The 17,888-nt window shown below is 40.4% G+C and overlaps 1 long non-coding RNA gene across 1 annotated transcript; it reads left to right on the forward strand.

Annotated features, from left to right (window-relative positions):
* The first annotated feature begins 47 nt into the window (after nt 1-47).
* LOC117310065 (uncharacterized) lies at nt 48-16,421 on the forward strand. The gene is made up of 3 exons (XR_004524324.1): nt 48-268; nt 2,877-2,938; nt 16,172-16,421. It is a non-coding gene; the product is annotated as an uncharacterized lncRNA (long non-coding RNA).
* Nucleotides 16,422-17,888: the final 1,467 nt, after the last annotated feature.

Genomic DNA, 17,888 nt, shown 5'->3' on the forward strand with positions numbered 1-17,888 from the left:
TAGTTTCTCCTGCATTACGTAGACTAAGAGTGTCAGAAGGTCAGACGGTGGCGTTCTGAGTGTTCTCATTTCAGACAGCGAGGGTGCCCTCAGCGAATGCCAGACGGACAGGGAGACTTGGTTTGGCAACTGTGCGTGTCGTCTTCCGTTCGACAGTAGATCTCAGATGGGTTGAGACAGCCCCCAAGTGGACTGAGTGGGGCGAAGGACAAGCCACCAAATCTGCAAACAGGACTGTGGAACTGTGAGAAAATAGTGTAGAATTAAGGTAAGAAGCCGTCCCAAAGAGAGAAAAAACGGACTTCAGTATCATTCACCTCATGAATCAGAAGAACATTTTTGAGAAATTTTGGCCTCTTCGAAAAGGATACCAAAAAAATTATGTATATAACATGCAGGCTAATGAAAGTATGGCACATGGAAAAATATGCAGCAAAATGTAAACATTCATTTTTTATTTATTTTATTTTTTTCGGTACGCGGGCCTCTCACGGTTGCGGCCTCTCCCGTTGGGGACCACAGGCTCCGGACGCGCAGGCGCAGGCTCCGGACGCGCAGGCTCAGCGGGCATGGCCCACGGGCCCAGCCGCTCTGCGGCATGTGGGATCCTCCCGGACCGGGGCACGAACCCGTGTCCCTTGCATCGGCAGCGGACTCTTAACCACTGCACCACCGGGGAAGCCCTAACATTCATTTTTTAAAATGAGGGTTACTTTTTTTTTTTAACACTATGTATTTTCTGAATTGTTTACAAGGACTAAGTATTCGTTTTTTGGTATAAAATACTTCAAATATGAAGAGAAGTATATAGAGCAATTTTTAATCCCCCTGGAATCTACCACAAAGCTTTGTCTTACTTTAGGCCCTCCCTCCCTCCCTCCCTCCCTTCCTTCCTTCCTCTTTTACTCCTGCCCTCCCTCTTTCTTTCCTAAATTCTGAAAGAAAAAAATTACGGGGGGGTCAGGAGGGAGGAACGCTACAAATAGAGATGTCCCTTATGTAGTCCTTTCTCTTCTGCGGAGAAAAACACACACACACACACACACACACATTCTGAAGAGTTTTTATGTATATGTGTATATATCAACATACAAGTGTGTGTATATTGTATGTTTTTCAGATAATGGTATCATACATACTATACGAATCATTATGTAATTTGCTTTTCTCACTATGCTGCATCCTGTTTTTCTTTTTTTTAGGTTTATCAAAAAACAGAATACATATAATTATAATTCATTTATTTTAACTTCTATAGGCTATTGCATTGTGTGACAATGACACATTTTATCTAATCTGATAAGGGATATTTACTCTGTCCCAAATATTTTGCTCTTATAAACAATACTGTTATACAGATTCTTAAGCAAATGTGCAAAAATTTCTCTAGGACATTTACCTGTGAAATTGCCAGGTCTTGGGAGTATACCTGCTTTTAGCTTCACCCGATGCTGCCAAAATGCTCTGCAAAGTATTTGAACCTCTTTTCACTCCACCAGAATAGACTGTGAATCTCCTCTGATCCACATTCTTGCCATAACTGAGTGTTGTCATAACGTCTTCTTTGTTAGCCTGATAGACTTACAGTAGTATCTGGTTATTATTTTAATTAAAATTTACTTGATTTTGTCAGAATTTTAAAATTTTGAAAATGGGGCTCTTATTCATTTTCTCCTTTGGTTCATCTAGGTATGGTAATTTTCTACAAGCAACATATTATTTATGTAGTAAAGTAATCTATTTTAGATTTACATTGTGTTTAGATAATGGTGTCTTTCTCTTTATTCTAAGTTTTCCATAATACTTTATATTATTTCTATATTTTAATTATTTTAAATTTTATTACAGTACTTTTCAATATCTTTCTTTATGCATGCCAAGGACTGAGCAACATTTCCCTGATAGTGTAGAGGGCACCATATTTCTAATGAGTTCTGCTTAAGGCTGTCTTAAGTTTTTAGCTGTTATAGCAACAAACACTTTAGTCAGAGTATGTGTATGTATTAAACCTGTAGCCCACAGAAAGCTCCTGATTGTTTTCTCCTGAATGGCTTCTCACCAGAAACTAGCTTTTCCTATTTTTGATTACTTTCAATATTCCTAATTATTTATTATTTTGTTGTCTTTTTCTTTGCCCATTTACATCTAAGCCAGTTCATTGTTCTACTCATTTTTTTTCCAGGCATTGACTTTGTATCTTGCTGTCATACATAACATTTTTAGGGGTCAGGTTTATTGAGATATAATTTACACATAGTCAAATTCACCCTTTTTAGCATACAGTTCTATAAGTTTTGACAAACACATATAGTGGTGTATCCACCACCACAATGAAGACAGATCCATCACCCCCAAAATATTCCTTCGTGCCTCTTTCTAGACAACTGCTCCAACCTGAAGCCCTGGCAACCACTTAAAGGCTTTCTGTCCCTGTAGTTTTGCCTTTCTTTGAGTCTGTGATTGTGTTTGCCTGCTCTGTTTGCTATAACAAAATATCACAGACCTGGTAGCTTAAATAACAGACATTTATTATTATTATTATTTTAAATTAATTTTATTTATTTATTTATTTTACGTAACGTAAAAAAGCATGAAGAAAAGAGGGCAAAGCATTCAGACAGGTTTGGCACAAAAGGAGAAATGTAAATAGCAAAAAAAAAAGTTCCAAAAATGTTTTGAAGAAAATTTATCAAGAATCAGTGATAGCTCTGTTTGGATGATGAAGCTATGAATAATTCATTTTTGGCTTTCTACTCTTTCTACCCAGCTATATTTTTCAATCTTTTTAAATAATGGAAATACATAGATATTTTTAAAGGGCTAAGAAATGGCTGGAAAATCCTAACTACATCCACCTTTAATTCTCACTCTGCCAGGTGCCATTTGGCATATGAGGAAGTTTATGATGAAAAACTCCCATGGAAAAGTGATATTTGAGGTGAGTGGCCCTCTCCTGGTGTCATGTGACAGACCAACACACTGATATGCTGGAAACCAACTCCCCCCTTCAAAAAAGCCCTGACTTGTGGCATTTGCTGATTTCCGCAGTGTTATTTATGCTTTGAATTGTGACACCCCAAAAATATATGTTGAAGTCCTAACCCTCAGTACAGTACTTCAGAATGTGACCTTGTTTGGAAATAGGGTCATTGTAGATGTCATTAGTTAAGATGAGGTCATATGGGGAGGGCACTTAATCCAATATTACTGGTGTCCTTATAAGAAGAGGCACAGAGACAAAGACACACAGGGAGAGTGCCAGCGACCACAGAGGTGCAAATTGGAGAGATGCATCTACAAGCCAAAGAACACCAAAGGTTGACAGCCACCACTGGAAGCAGTGAAGAAGCAGAGAAGAATTCCACCGAGCATCTCAGAGGGCACAGAGCCCGGGTGACACCTTGATTTCAGACTTCTGGCCTCCAGAACTATAAGGGAATACAGGACATTTAAATCACTATATTATCCTTTATAATATCAATTAGTTGCATTATTATATTGGTTAAGAAAATAATTTATACTGCATACTAAATAACTAATAAACACATAATAATAGTTAACTCTCAATTACGGTACTTTGTGTTAATTTTTAAGGCAGCCCTAGGAAACGAATACACCTGCTATAAATACTTCTGTCATGGCCAACTGACATGACTTCACTGGATGCAGAGTTAAAAGGGCTGTCCACAAACAATTCTCATGAGCCAGTATAAGCTGTACCACTGAACAGCTGATTTCGGGCTCATCTAAGCCATAGAGAGTTCCAAGTGTGTTCAGAGAAGAATTTGACATAGGTTTAACCAAGAACTTTCAGTATAGAAGTATCATCAGTGGACATTGTCTTATGTGGTATGCACTTTTAAAATCTCCATGTTGGGTTCAAGAGGTACATTAACCTATTTCAATTCTGGAGAAGCAAGTAAGAACATGAATGTGAAACTACCTGTTAACCATTCAGGTAGCAATGACAACATGAGGATATATAGGTCAGGTTACCCACTTGAGACTAGTTCCTGTGTAATTCTCTTTTTTTTTCTTTTTGGGTTTCTTTGGGGGGGTTGTTTTTAATTTTTGTTTCTTTCCTATGTTATTCTGACTGTTTCAGTTAGGAGTTTTAAAACTGCTTAGCGCTGATATATCCCGGATCAAGACACACACACACACACACGCACACAGAGTGATTGATAATGGACACATAGAGGAGTGTCAGGCAGTTGTCACCAAAACGTACTCATCAACTTCTCAGTGAATTTGACAGAGGAGATTGACGTTCACTCAGTGATACTATGTGTGACAGAATTAAAAGATTAAGAAGAAAATGAGAATCACTTTACAGTCATTTCTGGCTTTGCTGTCAAGATTAAAACTGCTGAGATTTACGGAACCCCCTTCCAAGGTCAAGGTCCAGAGGAGGAGCTGCGGGCTGTGGGAGCTGGAACTGGACCAATGATGAGCACTTCAGATGCAAAGACAGAATGGCTTCGTATAGACCGCATTCCTGGATGCCATTTCCTCATGTAGCTTCCTGGTTCCAGCAAGATGATAAGCAGGACTTCCCTGGTGGCACAGTGGTTAAGAATCCGCCTGCCATTGCAGGGGACACGGGTTCGGGCCCTGGTCCAGGAGGATCCCACATGCTGTGGAGCAGCTGGGCCCGCGTGCCACAACTACGGAGCCTGCGCTCTAGAGCCCATGAGACACAGCTACTGGGCCTGCGTGCTGCAACTACTGAAGCCCGTGTGCCTGGAGCCTGTGCTCTGCAACAAGAGAAGCCACCACAACAAGGAGCCTGCGCACCACAATGAAGAAAGCCTGTGCACAGCAACGAAGACCCAACACAGCCAAAAATAAATTAAAAAAAAAAAAAAGATGATAAGCAAATAGTAGAGAACCTTTCGACTTCACATTTGGCTAAGCCCCTCCTCTTTGTGGAACATATTAGATCTACCTTGATGTTTTTTAAAAAATACCCATCCCCAACTAACTGTTTCCTGGAAAGAAATGAAGAAAAAAGAGAAGAAAAGAAAGAGAGAGAAAAAGAAAGAAAGGAAGAAAGAAAAAAAGGAAAGAAGAAAGGGAAGAAATGAGGGAGGAAGGAAAAAAAAATGGCTTGGCTTATAGAATAAGATCTCTCCTCCAGAGAGCTTAAAATAGGAATTACCAAAAAAAGCAACTTTTTGGCATGACAAAGACCATTGGTGGCAGTTGGAAAGAATATAAATTTGGAATCTACATCCGTTGAGTGTTAGTTCTTCTTCCTTACCAGTGTCTTTCAAATAACTTTCAAAATAAAATCTTATTTTGGCAAAAGAAAAAAAAAAAAGAATCTCACTACCACCTTGCCATACACATAATCATTAAAACCTTTATTAAGTGCTGTGTTTCTCTTCAGAATAAGTTGCCAGACTAAAGGAATTATACAGACACAGCGCCACAGTTCTTGAAGCTAACAAACTCAAGTTTCCTTCTTAGGAAAGGACAAGGAGAGCTCATCACATTTACCCATTGGGCTGCTTCCCTTCTCGCTTTAAACCCTTAAACAGTTTTTCAGGGTAATGTCCACTCCTTCAAGAGGAATCCCAGAGCCTTTGGGAGCAGCGTCCAGCACACACACTTACTCTCCCATCTGTAATCTTCCACTTCCTGTTTCCCATCCTCCTCCCTCCAGCCGTATGGGATGCTATGCTGTTTCTTTCTTTCTTTCTTTCTTTCTTTCTTTTAATATTTATTTGTTTATTTGGCTGTGTCGAGTCTTAGTTGCAGCACATGGGATCTTCGCTGCGGCACGCAGTCTCTCTGGTTGTGGCATGCGGGCTCTACAGTGCACAGGCTTAGCTTCCCCGCGGCATGTGGGATCTTAGTTCCGGATCAAGGATCGAACCCGTGTCCCCTGCATTGGAAGGCGGATTCTTAACTGCTGGATCACCAGGGAAGTCCCACTATGCTGCTTCTTGAAGGCGCTCTGCTCCTGCACCTGTCTTCTTGGTCCAGAGCACTCCCCCTCCTTGGACTGCTCTCCCCACCCCACTCATTACCTACCCACCCTCCAAGTCAGGCCGGAACTCTTGCCTTTTCTGCCAGGACTTCCCCTGCCCCTCAGTCCTTCTCTATCACATTATACTTGGTCATTACTTCTACTATACCATTTATCAATTTTGATTATAATCATTTATATTTCTCCCTTCCAGGAGAGAGAAGCCTCTTAAATGCAGAGACAATTTTGTTTTTCTCTTTGTCTCCCCAGGGCTTGGCACATAGTAGATGTTTAAATACTACTGAATGAAAACCAGTAATTTATAAAGTGCTTGGCTATTTACAAAATGTTTTTCAAGTGCATTATTTCTATTACTATTCTAGAATTGACTCCATTTTTACCTGTTATTAGCCATTATCATCAGCCCAATTATTTTGCAAATGAGGACGCTAAGGTTCACAGAGGGTAAGGAACTTGGCTTAAGATATTCAGCTGTTATATGGTCAGGCTGGGCTACAAAGCTTGAATCTACTGACCAGAAAGCAGAGAGACAGGTACAGGAAGAATAGACACCTCAGCAGACTATCAAGTTCATCAGATCATTTTTACTGAACAGTCTGACAAGGGAGCTAGGAGGCTGGGTATTTAAGACTCACTAGTTTTAAGATTTTAACCATGCTGGACCTCAGTTTTCTCCTCTATAAAATGACAGGATTGTACTATATAAGTAATTCTCAATTATCTTATATTTCATGTCCACTAATCTTTCTAATCCAGAGATTCCCAAACTTTCCCGGTTCCTGGTGTCCCCGGGCCAAAAGAAATACCTGAACAATTCTCTTTATTAAGTAGTGTGGTCTAAACAACTTAGTAGTAGTTGGCGTGGTATCCAACCGTTGTCTGTGCCCCTCAAAAACTTAAAATAACCCACAGTGCCTCTGTAAGTTTGCTTGTCACACTAGGGTGGTTCAGCACACAATTTAAGAATCACAGTTTTTTGGGCTTCCCTGGTGGCGCAGTGGTTGAGAATCTGCCTGCCAATGCAGGGGACACGGGTTCGAGCCCTGGTCTGGGAAGATCTCACATGCCGCGGAGCAACTAAGCCCGTGCGCCACAGCTACTGAGCCTGCGCGACTGGAGCCTGTGCTCTGCAACAGGAGAAGGCCGCGACAGTGAGAGGCCTGCGCACCGCGATGAAGAGTGGCCCCCGCTCGCCGCAACTAGAGAAAGCCCTCGCACAGAAACGAAGACCCAACACAGCCAAAAATAAAAAAATTAAAAAAAAAAAAAAAAGAATCACAGTTTTAATCAAAGAAACTCAGCTCTACTCTGATAGAAATAAAAAGTCTCTTTTTTAGAGAAAAATGCTTATATCGTAGTTATTTACACAAGTTTTAAACACATGATCATTATAATGGCATTATTGAAGGTATATTTTAACGCCAAAGTTTTAAAACACAGATAATTCTGTTAATAAGCTGAAACATAGCAAAATGTTGCTGGGAATATGGTTTACTGATATCATCATCATAAAGCACAAAATAAATTCTGGTAATATTAGAATTATTATAGCTCTAACACATAAAAAGGGTAAAAATCATTCTATTAGAAATTAAATGATAGTAATACTATTGACATTCACTTTTACAGCTATCATTATAAACTTCAAAGATAAAAAATAAATCCATCACCAGGAAACATATAACGGTTATTGAACCTTATTGTTGAGAAGCCTGTAGTTGCATTTTGCTGAATAGCATCTCAGTTCTTGGAATAAAGTTTTAAACAGCAACTGGAAGAACAGCTTTAAGTTAAAAATGTTTTATTTTTAGAGTTGTCATGGTGTAGAAGTTATTCTCACATAGCTAAGTTGCTGGAAAGAGTCCAAGTTTTGTGAAAGTTTTTCATTAAGTGTTTCATGTTGTCCCTGCTTTACACCCAAAGAATTGCAAACTCTTCATAAGCTGTTGTAATACTGGTTTAGCTGATAAATTAAGAAAATCCCCCTTCTTTGAAATCCTAAGCCACAAAACATGTGTTACATTGCTAATAAGGAGGAGTGGACAGAGATGGGCCACCCAAAGATTCTCCTATTCCTGCATCATCTGCAAGGAGAAAACAGCAATTTAATTGTAATTCTTGCTTATCCGGGTAAACAGTTACCACCAATACAAGGTACCCAACTGCACAGAGATGGAGCCTAGAGCAGCAGGAGGTGGTACATAAAAATACAGGTACTCCAGGAAACTGGGGGAGGGGCAGGACAATAATTAATAGCTGTCAGGTGTGGTTTGCAGGATGTAGGATGTGGCTGGTGGGCTAGAGGAAGAGAATTAGAAGAAATGATGCTCATCCAAGGTTTTTTTTTTTGGTTTTTTTTTCTTTTGCGGTACGCGGGCCTCTCACTGTTGTGGCCTCTCCCGTTGCGGAGCACAGGCTCCGGACGCGCAGGCTCAGCGGCCATGGCTCACGGTAGCCGCTCCACGGCATGTGGGATCTTCCCGGACCGGGGAACGAACCTGTGTCCCCTGCATTGGCAGGCGGGCTCTCAACCACTGCGCCACCAGGGAAGCCCTAGCTTTAATTTTTAAATAGTTTTAATTAATTTTGATTTTACTTTAATTAATTTTTAAAAGCTTTAATTTTAAAAAAAAGCTTTTAGTTTCTTATTGTGGAGATATATATGTATATATATAACAAAATATACCATTTTAACCATTCTTAAGTGTAGAATTCAGTGGCATTAAGTACATTCACATTGTTGTACACTCATTACCATCATCCATCTCCAGTGTTTTCATCTTCCCAAACTGAAACTCTGCACCCATTAAACAACCCTCTGTTACCCTCTCCACTCCCACCCCAGCCCCTTGCAACCACCACTGTACTGTCTGCCTCTGTGAATTTGACTATTCTAAGTACCTCATGTAAGTGTAATTGTATAACATTTGTCCTTTTGTGTCAGACTTCTTCATTTAGCATAATGTCGAGGTCCACCCATATTATAGACATGTCAGAATTTCCTTACTTTCTAAGACTAAATAATACTCCACTGCATGCATATATCACATTTTATTTGTCCATTCATCTGTCACTGGACACTTGGGTGCTTCCACCTTTAGGTTATTGGGAATAATGCCACTATGAACATGGATTTACAAATATCTGTTTAAGTCCCTGCTTTCAGTTCCTTTGGGTAAATATCCAGAAGTGGAATTGTTGGCTCATACGGTAATTCTACGTTTCTTTTTTCTTTGTCTTTTCTTTTTTCTTTTTTTTTTTTTTCAGGAACTGCTGTATCATTTTCCACAATAGCTGCACCATTTTACATCTGTAACAGCAATGCATGTGTTCTAATTTCACCACATCCTTGCCAACACTTGTTATTTTCTGGGTTTTGTTTATTTTAATAATAGCTATCCCAATGGGTATAAAGTGTTGTCTCATTATGATTTTGATTTGCGTTTCCCTAAGAGCTACTGATGCTAAGCATCTTTTCATGTGTTTCTTGGCCAGTTGCATACCTTCTTTGGAGAAATAGCTATTCAAGTTCTTTACCTATTTTATTTATTTATTTATTTATTTATGTTTGGCTGCGTTGGGTCTTCATTGCTATGCACGGGACTTCTCTACTTGTGGAGAGCAGGGGCTGCTCTTCATTTTGGTGCGTGGGCTTCTTGTGGTGGCCTCTCCCGCTGCAGAGCACAGGCTGTAAGCACGTGGGCTTCAGTAGTTGTGGCACGTAGGCTCAGTAGCTGTGGCTCACGGGCTTAGTTGCTCTGCGGCATGTGGGATCTTTCTGGACCAGGGCTCGAACCTGTGTCCCCTGCATTGGCAGTCGGATTCCCAACTACTGCACCACCAGGGAAGCCCCTTTACCCATTTTTAAATTGTTTTTGTTGTTGTTACAGTCATTGAGTTGTAGGAGTTCTTTAAGTATTCTGGATATTAATCTCTTATCAGATATATGATTCACAAATAATTTCTCCCATTCCATGGGTTCCCTTTTCACTGTTGATAGTGTCCTTTGATGCACAAAAGTTTTTGATTTTGATGAAATCCAATTTACCTATTTTTGTTTTGTTACCTGTGCTTTTGGTGTCAGAAAATTTTTAGTTTTTAATTTAAAAACATCATGTCTCCTGCCTCATAGTTACCACTGGACCAGGTCTTTTTTTTTGTTAGGATTCTGTCAGAGGTAAATGCATTTTGAAGTAGAGAACATGGATAATTGCACACTTGGAATGGAAAACTAAGGTAATTATGTTCCAGATGCAAACAGAGAGGGTTCACCAATCCATCCTGGAAGTCTTTTGTCAGAATTGCCTAAATAGTGCAGGGGTGGAGTTTAGGACACAAGGCCTTTGGGGACCAAGCAGACAAGGCGTGGAGATGAGATGGAGATAAGATAGAATGAAATAAGAATATGAAAAAAAAAAAAGAATATGAAGAAGCCCTTTGTTTAGAAGATTGGGAAGGGGGCAGCTTCACTTTGCTGAGGGATACAAGGTGTTAATCACACTCTGGTGGAAGACCCCTGCTTATTCTAACACAGAGAGAAGGGTTTGACCTCTTCCCGAAATTCAGTTTTATTAAGGTGTGAACCCTCAGTGATATTGTAGGCTCATTTTAGACCATAGGACAATGGATTGCCATTACTCATTTCAACCTGCTCTCCTAAGAAATTCAAACTTACATTCAACTTGATTTACCCTTTGCTTTCTAGAAGAAGTTGCTCTGGGTGTTAAAGTTCAAGGCAAAAGTTCATACCTTCCTACCAACTCAGGAGATCCGACAGAAGTCTTGCCCTCTGAGGGGCCCAGTCCAGAGCAAGGGCTAGTCCTTGGGCTGAATCAGCTGAATATCCTCCTGGATATATCCTTTCCCTTCCTCAAGACATTGACTCCGAATAGACACTCAAAGATAGATCTCCCCTCAGGGTCTGTCTGGTCCCTTCACTGCTTATCCTCCGGTCACTTCTGCTGAGACCAGACTACCCCATCCCTCTGCTGACTCTGGAGAATTGAAAGCTACTCCCATGGTACATAGACTTCTTGCTACTTCACAAACACACAGCCTCACCTGGGACAGGATGCAGCAGGAAAGTTAACGGTGGTCATTGCTTGCCTCTTAGGGTCTCTAGACAGTTTGATCATTGCCTTCCAGGACTTTATTACCTTGCAGTCTCCTGGGCCAATCAGAAATATTTCCCCTGAGGACAGGGTAATCAGCCCGGCGTGACCTACTTACTAGTTAAGTCTCCAACCTGATCAAAGGGCCTTCTGCTCAGACACCTCCTGCTCATTATTTAGAGCACAGACCTGTGTCCACTCGAGAAAGCCTGGAACCAGGAGAAAGGTGACTTCACGATCAGAGGACGCCACACTCCGTGTGATCAGCAGGTAGCAGTGATCCTGCCACATGGGCTGAAGTAGTGGCAATGGGGACACTTTGGGGATGGGGGGAGGGCCTTGGTATGAAAAGCATTTATCATGGTGTTTAAGTGATATCAGGGAAAACTTGTAATGGGAAACTACTAAAATCAATTTATTGTAGAGCATCTGTGACTGTGATTTCTCTTGGAGGAGTTGGTGCCAGCCTAGTGAAACATCCAGATTTCTGGTTGGAAGTTGCCACCAAATTTCCATAAATTATCCATGCATATCTTTTAGAAAGTGTTCAAAGCGAAATCTCTGACCTCCTGTCTTCTCCTGACCCCAATGTCCTGATACCATGTCTCTCCTGCCTGTGTCTCTCTGATAGTTTGCCCAGAAAAACTCAATTCGTGTCCCATTTCTATTTTAATCAGAGTCAAACCCTCTGGAGGGAAGGCAATAACTGAGCAGCTATTAGAAGTGGGGAATAGTATGAGGTTAGCCTGTTGTTGTAATGAAAAGCAAACAAACAACAAAAGATAAAAAATAATAACATTACATGCAAGGGAGTTCACCAGGAACTTTTGCTGCTACTTACAGTATTTTTAGGAGGAAAAAAGAAATAAATATGGTTCTAGAAAACCTCAGATATTTAAGTGATTTTTGCCAAAGTCACACTGTCAAAAACAAATTAAGCAGTTTGATATTAGATATTTTTTGGAAGAACGTGGAGAATGAACAAACCAGCAAAGAAAGAAATTGTTCATGGAAGTTAAGTCTCCTGACTTCCAAATCAGATTCAGCTAAAAATACTCTTACTCTTATATATGCCTCATCTTCATGTCACAATCTTGATGCACCTGGAGTTTGCACACACTAATTGCTGTACCATGCTGTATGCAGGTGTATGATTCATTCATCTTTGAAAATCTTATTTACTTTTTCAAGTCAATTAGTTTCTCTGAAACATCGTGTTGCTGCCTAATAGTCAACAGTTCAGCATCATTTTTTTTTTGTTTTGCTTCAAGAAATAGCAGAGAAAATGACAGTGGCAGTTTAAGGTGGGTTTTATTTCTCCATATGTAAATATATATATCGTTTGAGCAAAAAAATGTATTAGTATTCAGGTGAAGATTATAGCGATCTTTTTGAACATCTGTTTTATCTTGACTAGTTTTAAATTCAGGAGCAGCAATTTCATCGCAATTCAACTTGTTTCTGTTTTATTATATCATACTACGCTAATCTTAAAGACCCCTAATAGCTTTCATTCAATTTAGACCAGAATATCACAAATCTCTAGACTGAGTAGTATAATGCCCACTATTCAAATAAAAGCAAGTTATTGTAATATAATGACACCTCCAAATGCTAAAAGCAGACCCATGGATATTAAGTTGAGGTAGAGAGACCAGTATTCCTGCTTATTATTTTATGGCAGAAATATCCCAGTTACGCTGATTGCAAAGTAAAATGGAAACTATATGGTGGAGAGGGACTTGGGAACCACACAGACTGGATTATAATTCCAGCCCTTACACATAGAAACTGCATGACTTTGGGTAGATTATGAACTCCCCCAGAATTTGAATTTCCTCACCTGCAAAATGGAGATAAACATCTACACATTATGATTGATGTGGCATAAAAGAAAACTAACACAAATGCCATGGGCCTGGTCCTTAGAGCAGGTGGCATTCAACAAAGATTAGTCCCCTTCCCACCGTTTCTTTGCTTGCACTACAACATTGGAAATATACAGCTATAAAAAGTTGTCTTGGAAGAGACTGAATTGGAAACTTGTGTTATGAAAAACAGGATTGCAAGGGTGTCAGTTCTGAGGCATGAGGATTTGTGAGCGTATACTTGGAGCTTTATGCCTGCAAGATACTTGTAGAGCTTTTATAGCTTTAAGAGAACAGTCTGGATGCCATCTTCTTCAAGGATCTACCATAGAACTTCCTTTCCTTTTCTGAGATTTGTGGACAGTACCTTGTACAGCTCTAAAATAATGCAATTCTTTCCCTATTGTCTGGACTATTCTAATAGTTACAAAACAGTATTTCACCAGCAGAGGCTACTACAGTTTATATAAAGGTTACAAACTGAAACTTCCTCTAAGATTATGCAATGAATTTTGGGGGGGAAAGGGAGGAAATACTTTAAGTTTAAAATTTTATAAAATAAAAAATGATGATTACTTGTTGCATATGTCTATCATACTATATTATATGTATATACATGTTTGTTTCCTATTTTATTTATTTATTTTTAAATATTTATTTATTTGGGTGCACTGGGTCTTAGTTGTGGCATGCGGGATCTTTGTTGCCTTGTGCAGAATCTTCATTGTGGCATCTTCGTTGCGGCACGTGGGATCTTTTAGTTGCGGCATGCAGGTTCTCAGTTGCAGTATGTGGGATCTAGTTCCCTGACCAGGTATCGAACCCGGACCCCCTACATTGGGAGCGCGGGGTCTTAGCCACAGGACCACCAGGGAAGTCCCCTGTTTCCTATTTTAGTGTGTAAGTTCCTTGAGGGCAGAGGCTGTGTCATAAGTGCATGTCATAAGTGTGTCATAAGTGTCATGGTGCCTTGCTAAGCACAGAGTACACAGTAAGTGCTCAATAAACACTTTTAAAAATGTACTAAGAATAAATCTTGGTAGACATAAAAATACATGAGTACTATCTATTGACATGGCCAGGCCCACAAAATTCAATTTCCAGCTGTCAAAATCTTCCCCATCTTTCAAGGCCCAGCCCAGAAGCAAAGGAACTTCTTCCCAGACTCTTCCCTAATCCTTCCACAACACTGAGAGGTAATATTCCTCACTTTTGCATTCTCATAGCGCTTCATACCTCTTCTTTTTGAACACCTGCCACATTATGCCTCGTGTTATAATCTGTTCAATGACTTAGGTATAAATTATTATTAACTCCTGACTATCCATTATTGCATCATCCTCAAATGCCTCAGAGTCCTCACCAAATGCATGTCGAATTCACCCCTTATTCAGCAGCTAACCTCTGAAATCCTAAAGTTAAAAAACAAAGTTTTAAAGTAGCTTCAGAACCTTTTGGAAATACGTATATTCATAACAAGATGAATATAGGAAAATACTGAACTTCATGTAATAGAAGGATACTACCTGGATTTGCATCTGGGCTCCATCATTTATTTGCTGCTGGATCATGGTCAAGTTACGTAGCCTCTCTGTGCCTCAGTTCCTTCATCTGTAAAATGGGGATGATGATAATACCTAACACTTATGGTTGGAGACAGTATAGGCAGAGGTCTTTGAGGAGAGCTTGTCACATAGTGAGCGCTCAGTCATTGTCATCTACTATTTAATCATCACCATCATCGTCATCATCACCATCATTGACTCAGAGAAAGATTCCTACTTTATATTCAGCTTCTCAAAAGAATACCAGATATTGGTGATGTGAAAGGAAATGATATTGATATGATTTTTAAAAATTCTATTGTGGTAAGAACACTTAACATGAGATGTACCCTCTTAACAGATTTTTAAGTTCACAGTACAGTATTGTCATCTATAGCACAATGATATACAGCAGATTTCTAGAACTTACATAATTTTGCATAACTGAAACTGTGTCTGTTGATTAGCTGTTGCTCATTTCCCCGTCCCTGCAGCCCCTGGCAACTACCATTCTGCTCTCTGCTTGTGTGAGTCTAACTGTTTAAAATACCTCAAATAAGTGGATCATGTAGTATTTGTCCTTCTGTAACTGGCTTATTTCCCTTAGCATAATGTCTTCAAGGTTCATCCATGTTGTCACATATTACAGGCTTTCCCTGTTTTTAAAGGCTAGAGGTATATCCATTATATGGATATAGCATATTTTTCTTTATCCATTCATCTGTTGATAGGTATAACAGGTATTTAGGTTGTTTCCAAATCTTGACCATTGTGGATAGTGCTGTAAGGAACATGGTAGGGTCAATATGTTGTCAAGATCCTGATTTCAATTCTTTTGGATAAATACTCAGAAGTGGGGTTGCTGAATCACATGGGAGCTCTGTTTTTAATTTTTTGAGGAACTTCCATACTGTTTTCCATAGTGGCTGCACCATTTTGCATTCCCTCCAACTTTGTACAAGGGTTCCAGTTTCTCCACACCCTCACCAACACTTGCTATCTTTTCCTTTTTTAATAGTAGCCATCTTAACAGGCGTGAGGTGATGTCTCATTGTGGTTTTGACTTGCATTTCCCTGATGATGAGTGTGTTAAACATCTTTTCCTATACCTGTTGGCCATGTGTATGTCCTTTTTGGAGAAATGTCTATTCTGGTCTTTGCCCATTTTTGACCAGATTATTTGTTTTTTTGCTATTGCATTGTATGTGTTCCTTATATATTTTGGAAATTAACCACTCTCTGATATATGGATTGCAGATATTTTCTCTATGTTGTAGGGTGCCTTCTCACTCAGTTTTTATTTTCTGTGCTTGGCAGAACCTTTTAGCCTGATGTAGTCCCATTTATTTATTTTTGCTTCTGTTGCCTGTGCTTTTGGTGTGATATCCAAGAAATCACTGCCAAGACCAGTGTCCTGAAGATGGTCCCCTATGTCTCCTTCTAGGAGTTTTACAGTTTCAGGTCTTACATTTAAGTCTTTTATCTACTTTGAGTTGATTTTTGAATATCGTGTAACACATGGGTCCGGCTTCTGATATGTATTTTTACATTGATAAATTGGTGCTTTACTTTGCCATTCAGTTTCTGCAGTCCCCACTTCAACCTCACAGTCCACCTTTTTTTGTCTTCTAAAATTTCTTCTCTTCTTGTAAGGTTCATCTTTGCCTGGACAAGGCCCAGTTCCCTCTGCTTTGCTTCCCGCATTGCTTACTGACCCAGATCTGCACCGCTCCCGATGCCCTCCTGCCCCGCCTGCAGCCAGCACTGAGTCAACAAGCAAAATCTCACATGTAATATTCTGAGATTCAACCCTCAGGTAATAATTCTCCTGCATTTAGTCCTTCATATCCTTTGGTTCACAGAGACGTTGAGTCTAGTGCCTTGAAATGGCTGACCTAAATAATATCCCTAGATTTTTGAAGATAATATAAAGTTTATTTTAGTAACAACCATGAGTCATCACAGAAGCTAATGAACTTGGGAATTCTAGATAAAATCATCCAAGCATATAAAACCTATTTTCCAAGGTTCCTTTTTCTCAGTTCAAGGCCACAAAAATTGGAACGTGATAGAACTTGACTCCTACATTTGCCATATGTCTAAATAATATGAGGTAAAAATGAAGCCAGCAAAGTGTTAAATAAAACATGCTCTGTTCTCCTACCTTGACAAATATACCACAGTAATGACCTATAAAGGCCAAGGTTGAAGTTAGAATTCTCAGACTCCTTGGTGGTCTGTACAGGAATGTGGTAGCAGAGGGAAAGCTGGCCCCAACCCTGGGCCAATCGCCTTCCCCTTCACCCGAGCCCTGTTCTCACATGAGGGGCCTTGCATCCCCTGTGTGGACTTCCTAAGCCCCATTCAAGCTCCATCCACACATCCTCACCCCATTCAGACAGCAGCACTTTGGGTACCGTTTGGCTAAGCAGCCTGCCTTTGAAGATAGAAGAAACCACGCAGGCTCACAGCCATTTGAGGAGGGTCCTCAGTATGCAGTCTGTTCCAGAAGAGAGGGCACAAGCTCTGGGTGGGAAGCGGTGCAGTGCGGGGAAGGCCGGAGAGGCACGTTCTAAAGCACAAGGTCTAGGCAGGGGCCTTCTTGCCCAAATCAACTGCTCAACCAACAGTGGTACATCATGGGCTCTCAGCCCTTTCATTTCAGTCTCAGCCACAGTGAACTGTTCCGTGGAAGCACAGACTTTCCTTGTGCTGTCAGCATCTTACCTCAAGCTCAAGCTCAAGCCAGACTTTCTGCCCCAAGGTCATCTCCAACACACACAAATGCAGCCCGGAAATACCAGGAAGTTCACAGCCTAGGAGGAAACCTCAACTAGTCCAGGTCAGAAGCAGGTGGGCAAAGCTTTCCATTTTTTTCAGGTGGACAATTCTGAACAGCTTTCCCTGGGCTTCTTTTGAGATCCCGGTGGAAACAAGCCCACCGCTCACAGCAGCAACCTCAGCAGCCCACCCTGGTCTCACCTTTTCCTCCTTCCCTGTCTCACTCTCTTGCTTCCTGGTATCACCACCCAAATAAACCACCCACACCCCTCAGTCTCTGCTTTGGGGGTACTCAGAGGAATAAAGGGACAAATCCAGAAAACAGAAGGACCAGCCCCTTCCAAGAACAATCACATCATCGACACAATCTCACTGGTGACCTTTACCAACGATCATGTAAGCACGTTTCCTAAGGGGAAAGTGTCCTTGACATTTATATTACAACCTAAACTCTTACTAAAGAGGTCTTTTGTTTGGTTTTATTTTTCTTGGAGGGGGTGGTCCCTTTGCTTTTTCCTCTACCTCAGTGTCTAAATTCCTCATGTGACGCCTCACTTTCCTGGTTAAAATTTCCCCGAATTGACTGTGG

The sequence above is a fragment of the Tursiops truncatus genome, chromosome 21 (genome assembly GCF_011762595.2).
Source record: "Tursiops truncatus isolate mTurTru1 chromosome 21, mTurTru1.mat.Y, whole genome shotgun sequence".
In the NCBI taxonomy this organism is placed as follows: Eukaryota; Metazoa; Chordata; class Mammalia; order Artiodactyla; family Delphinidae; genus Tursiops; species Tursiops truncatus.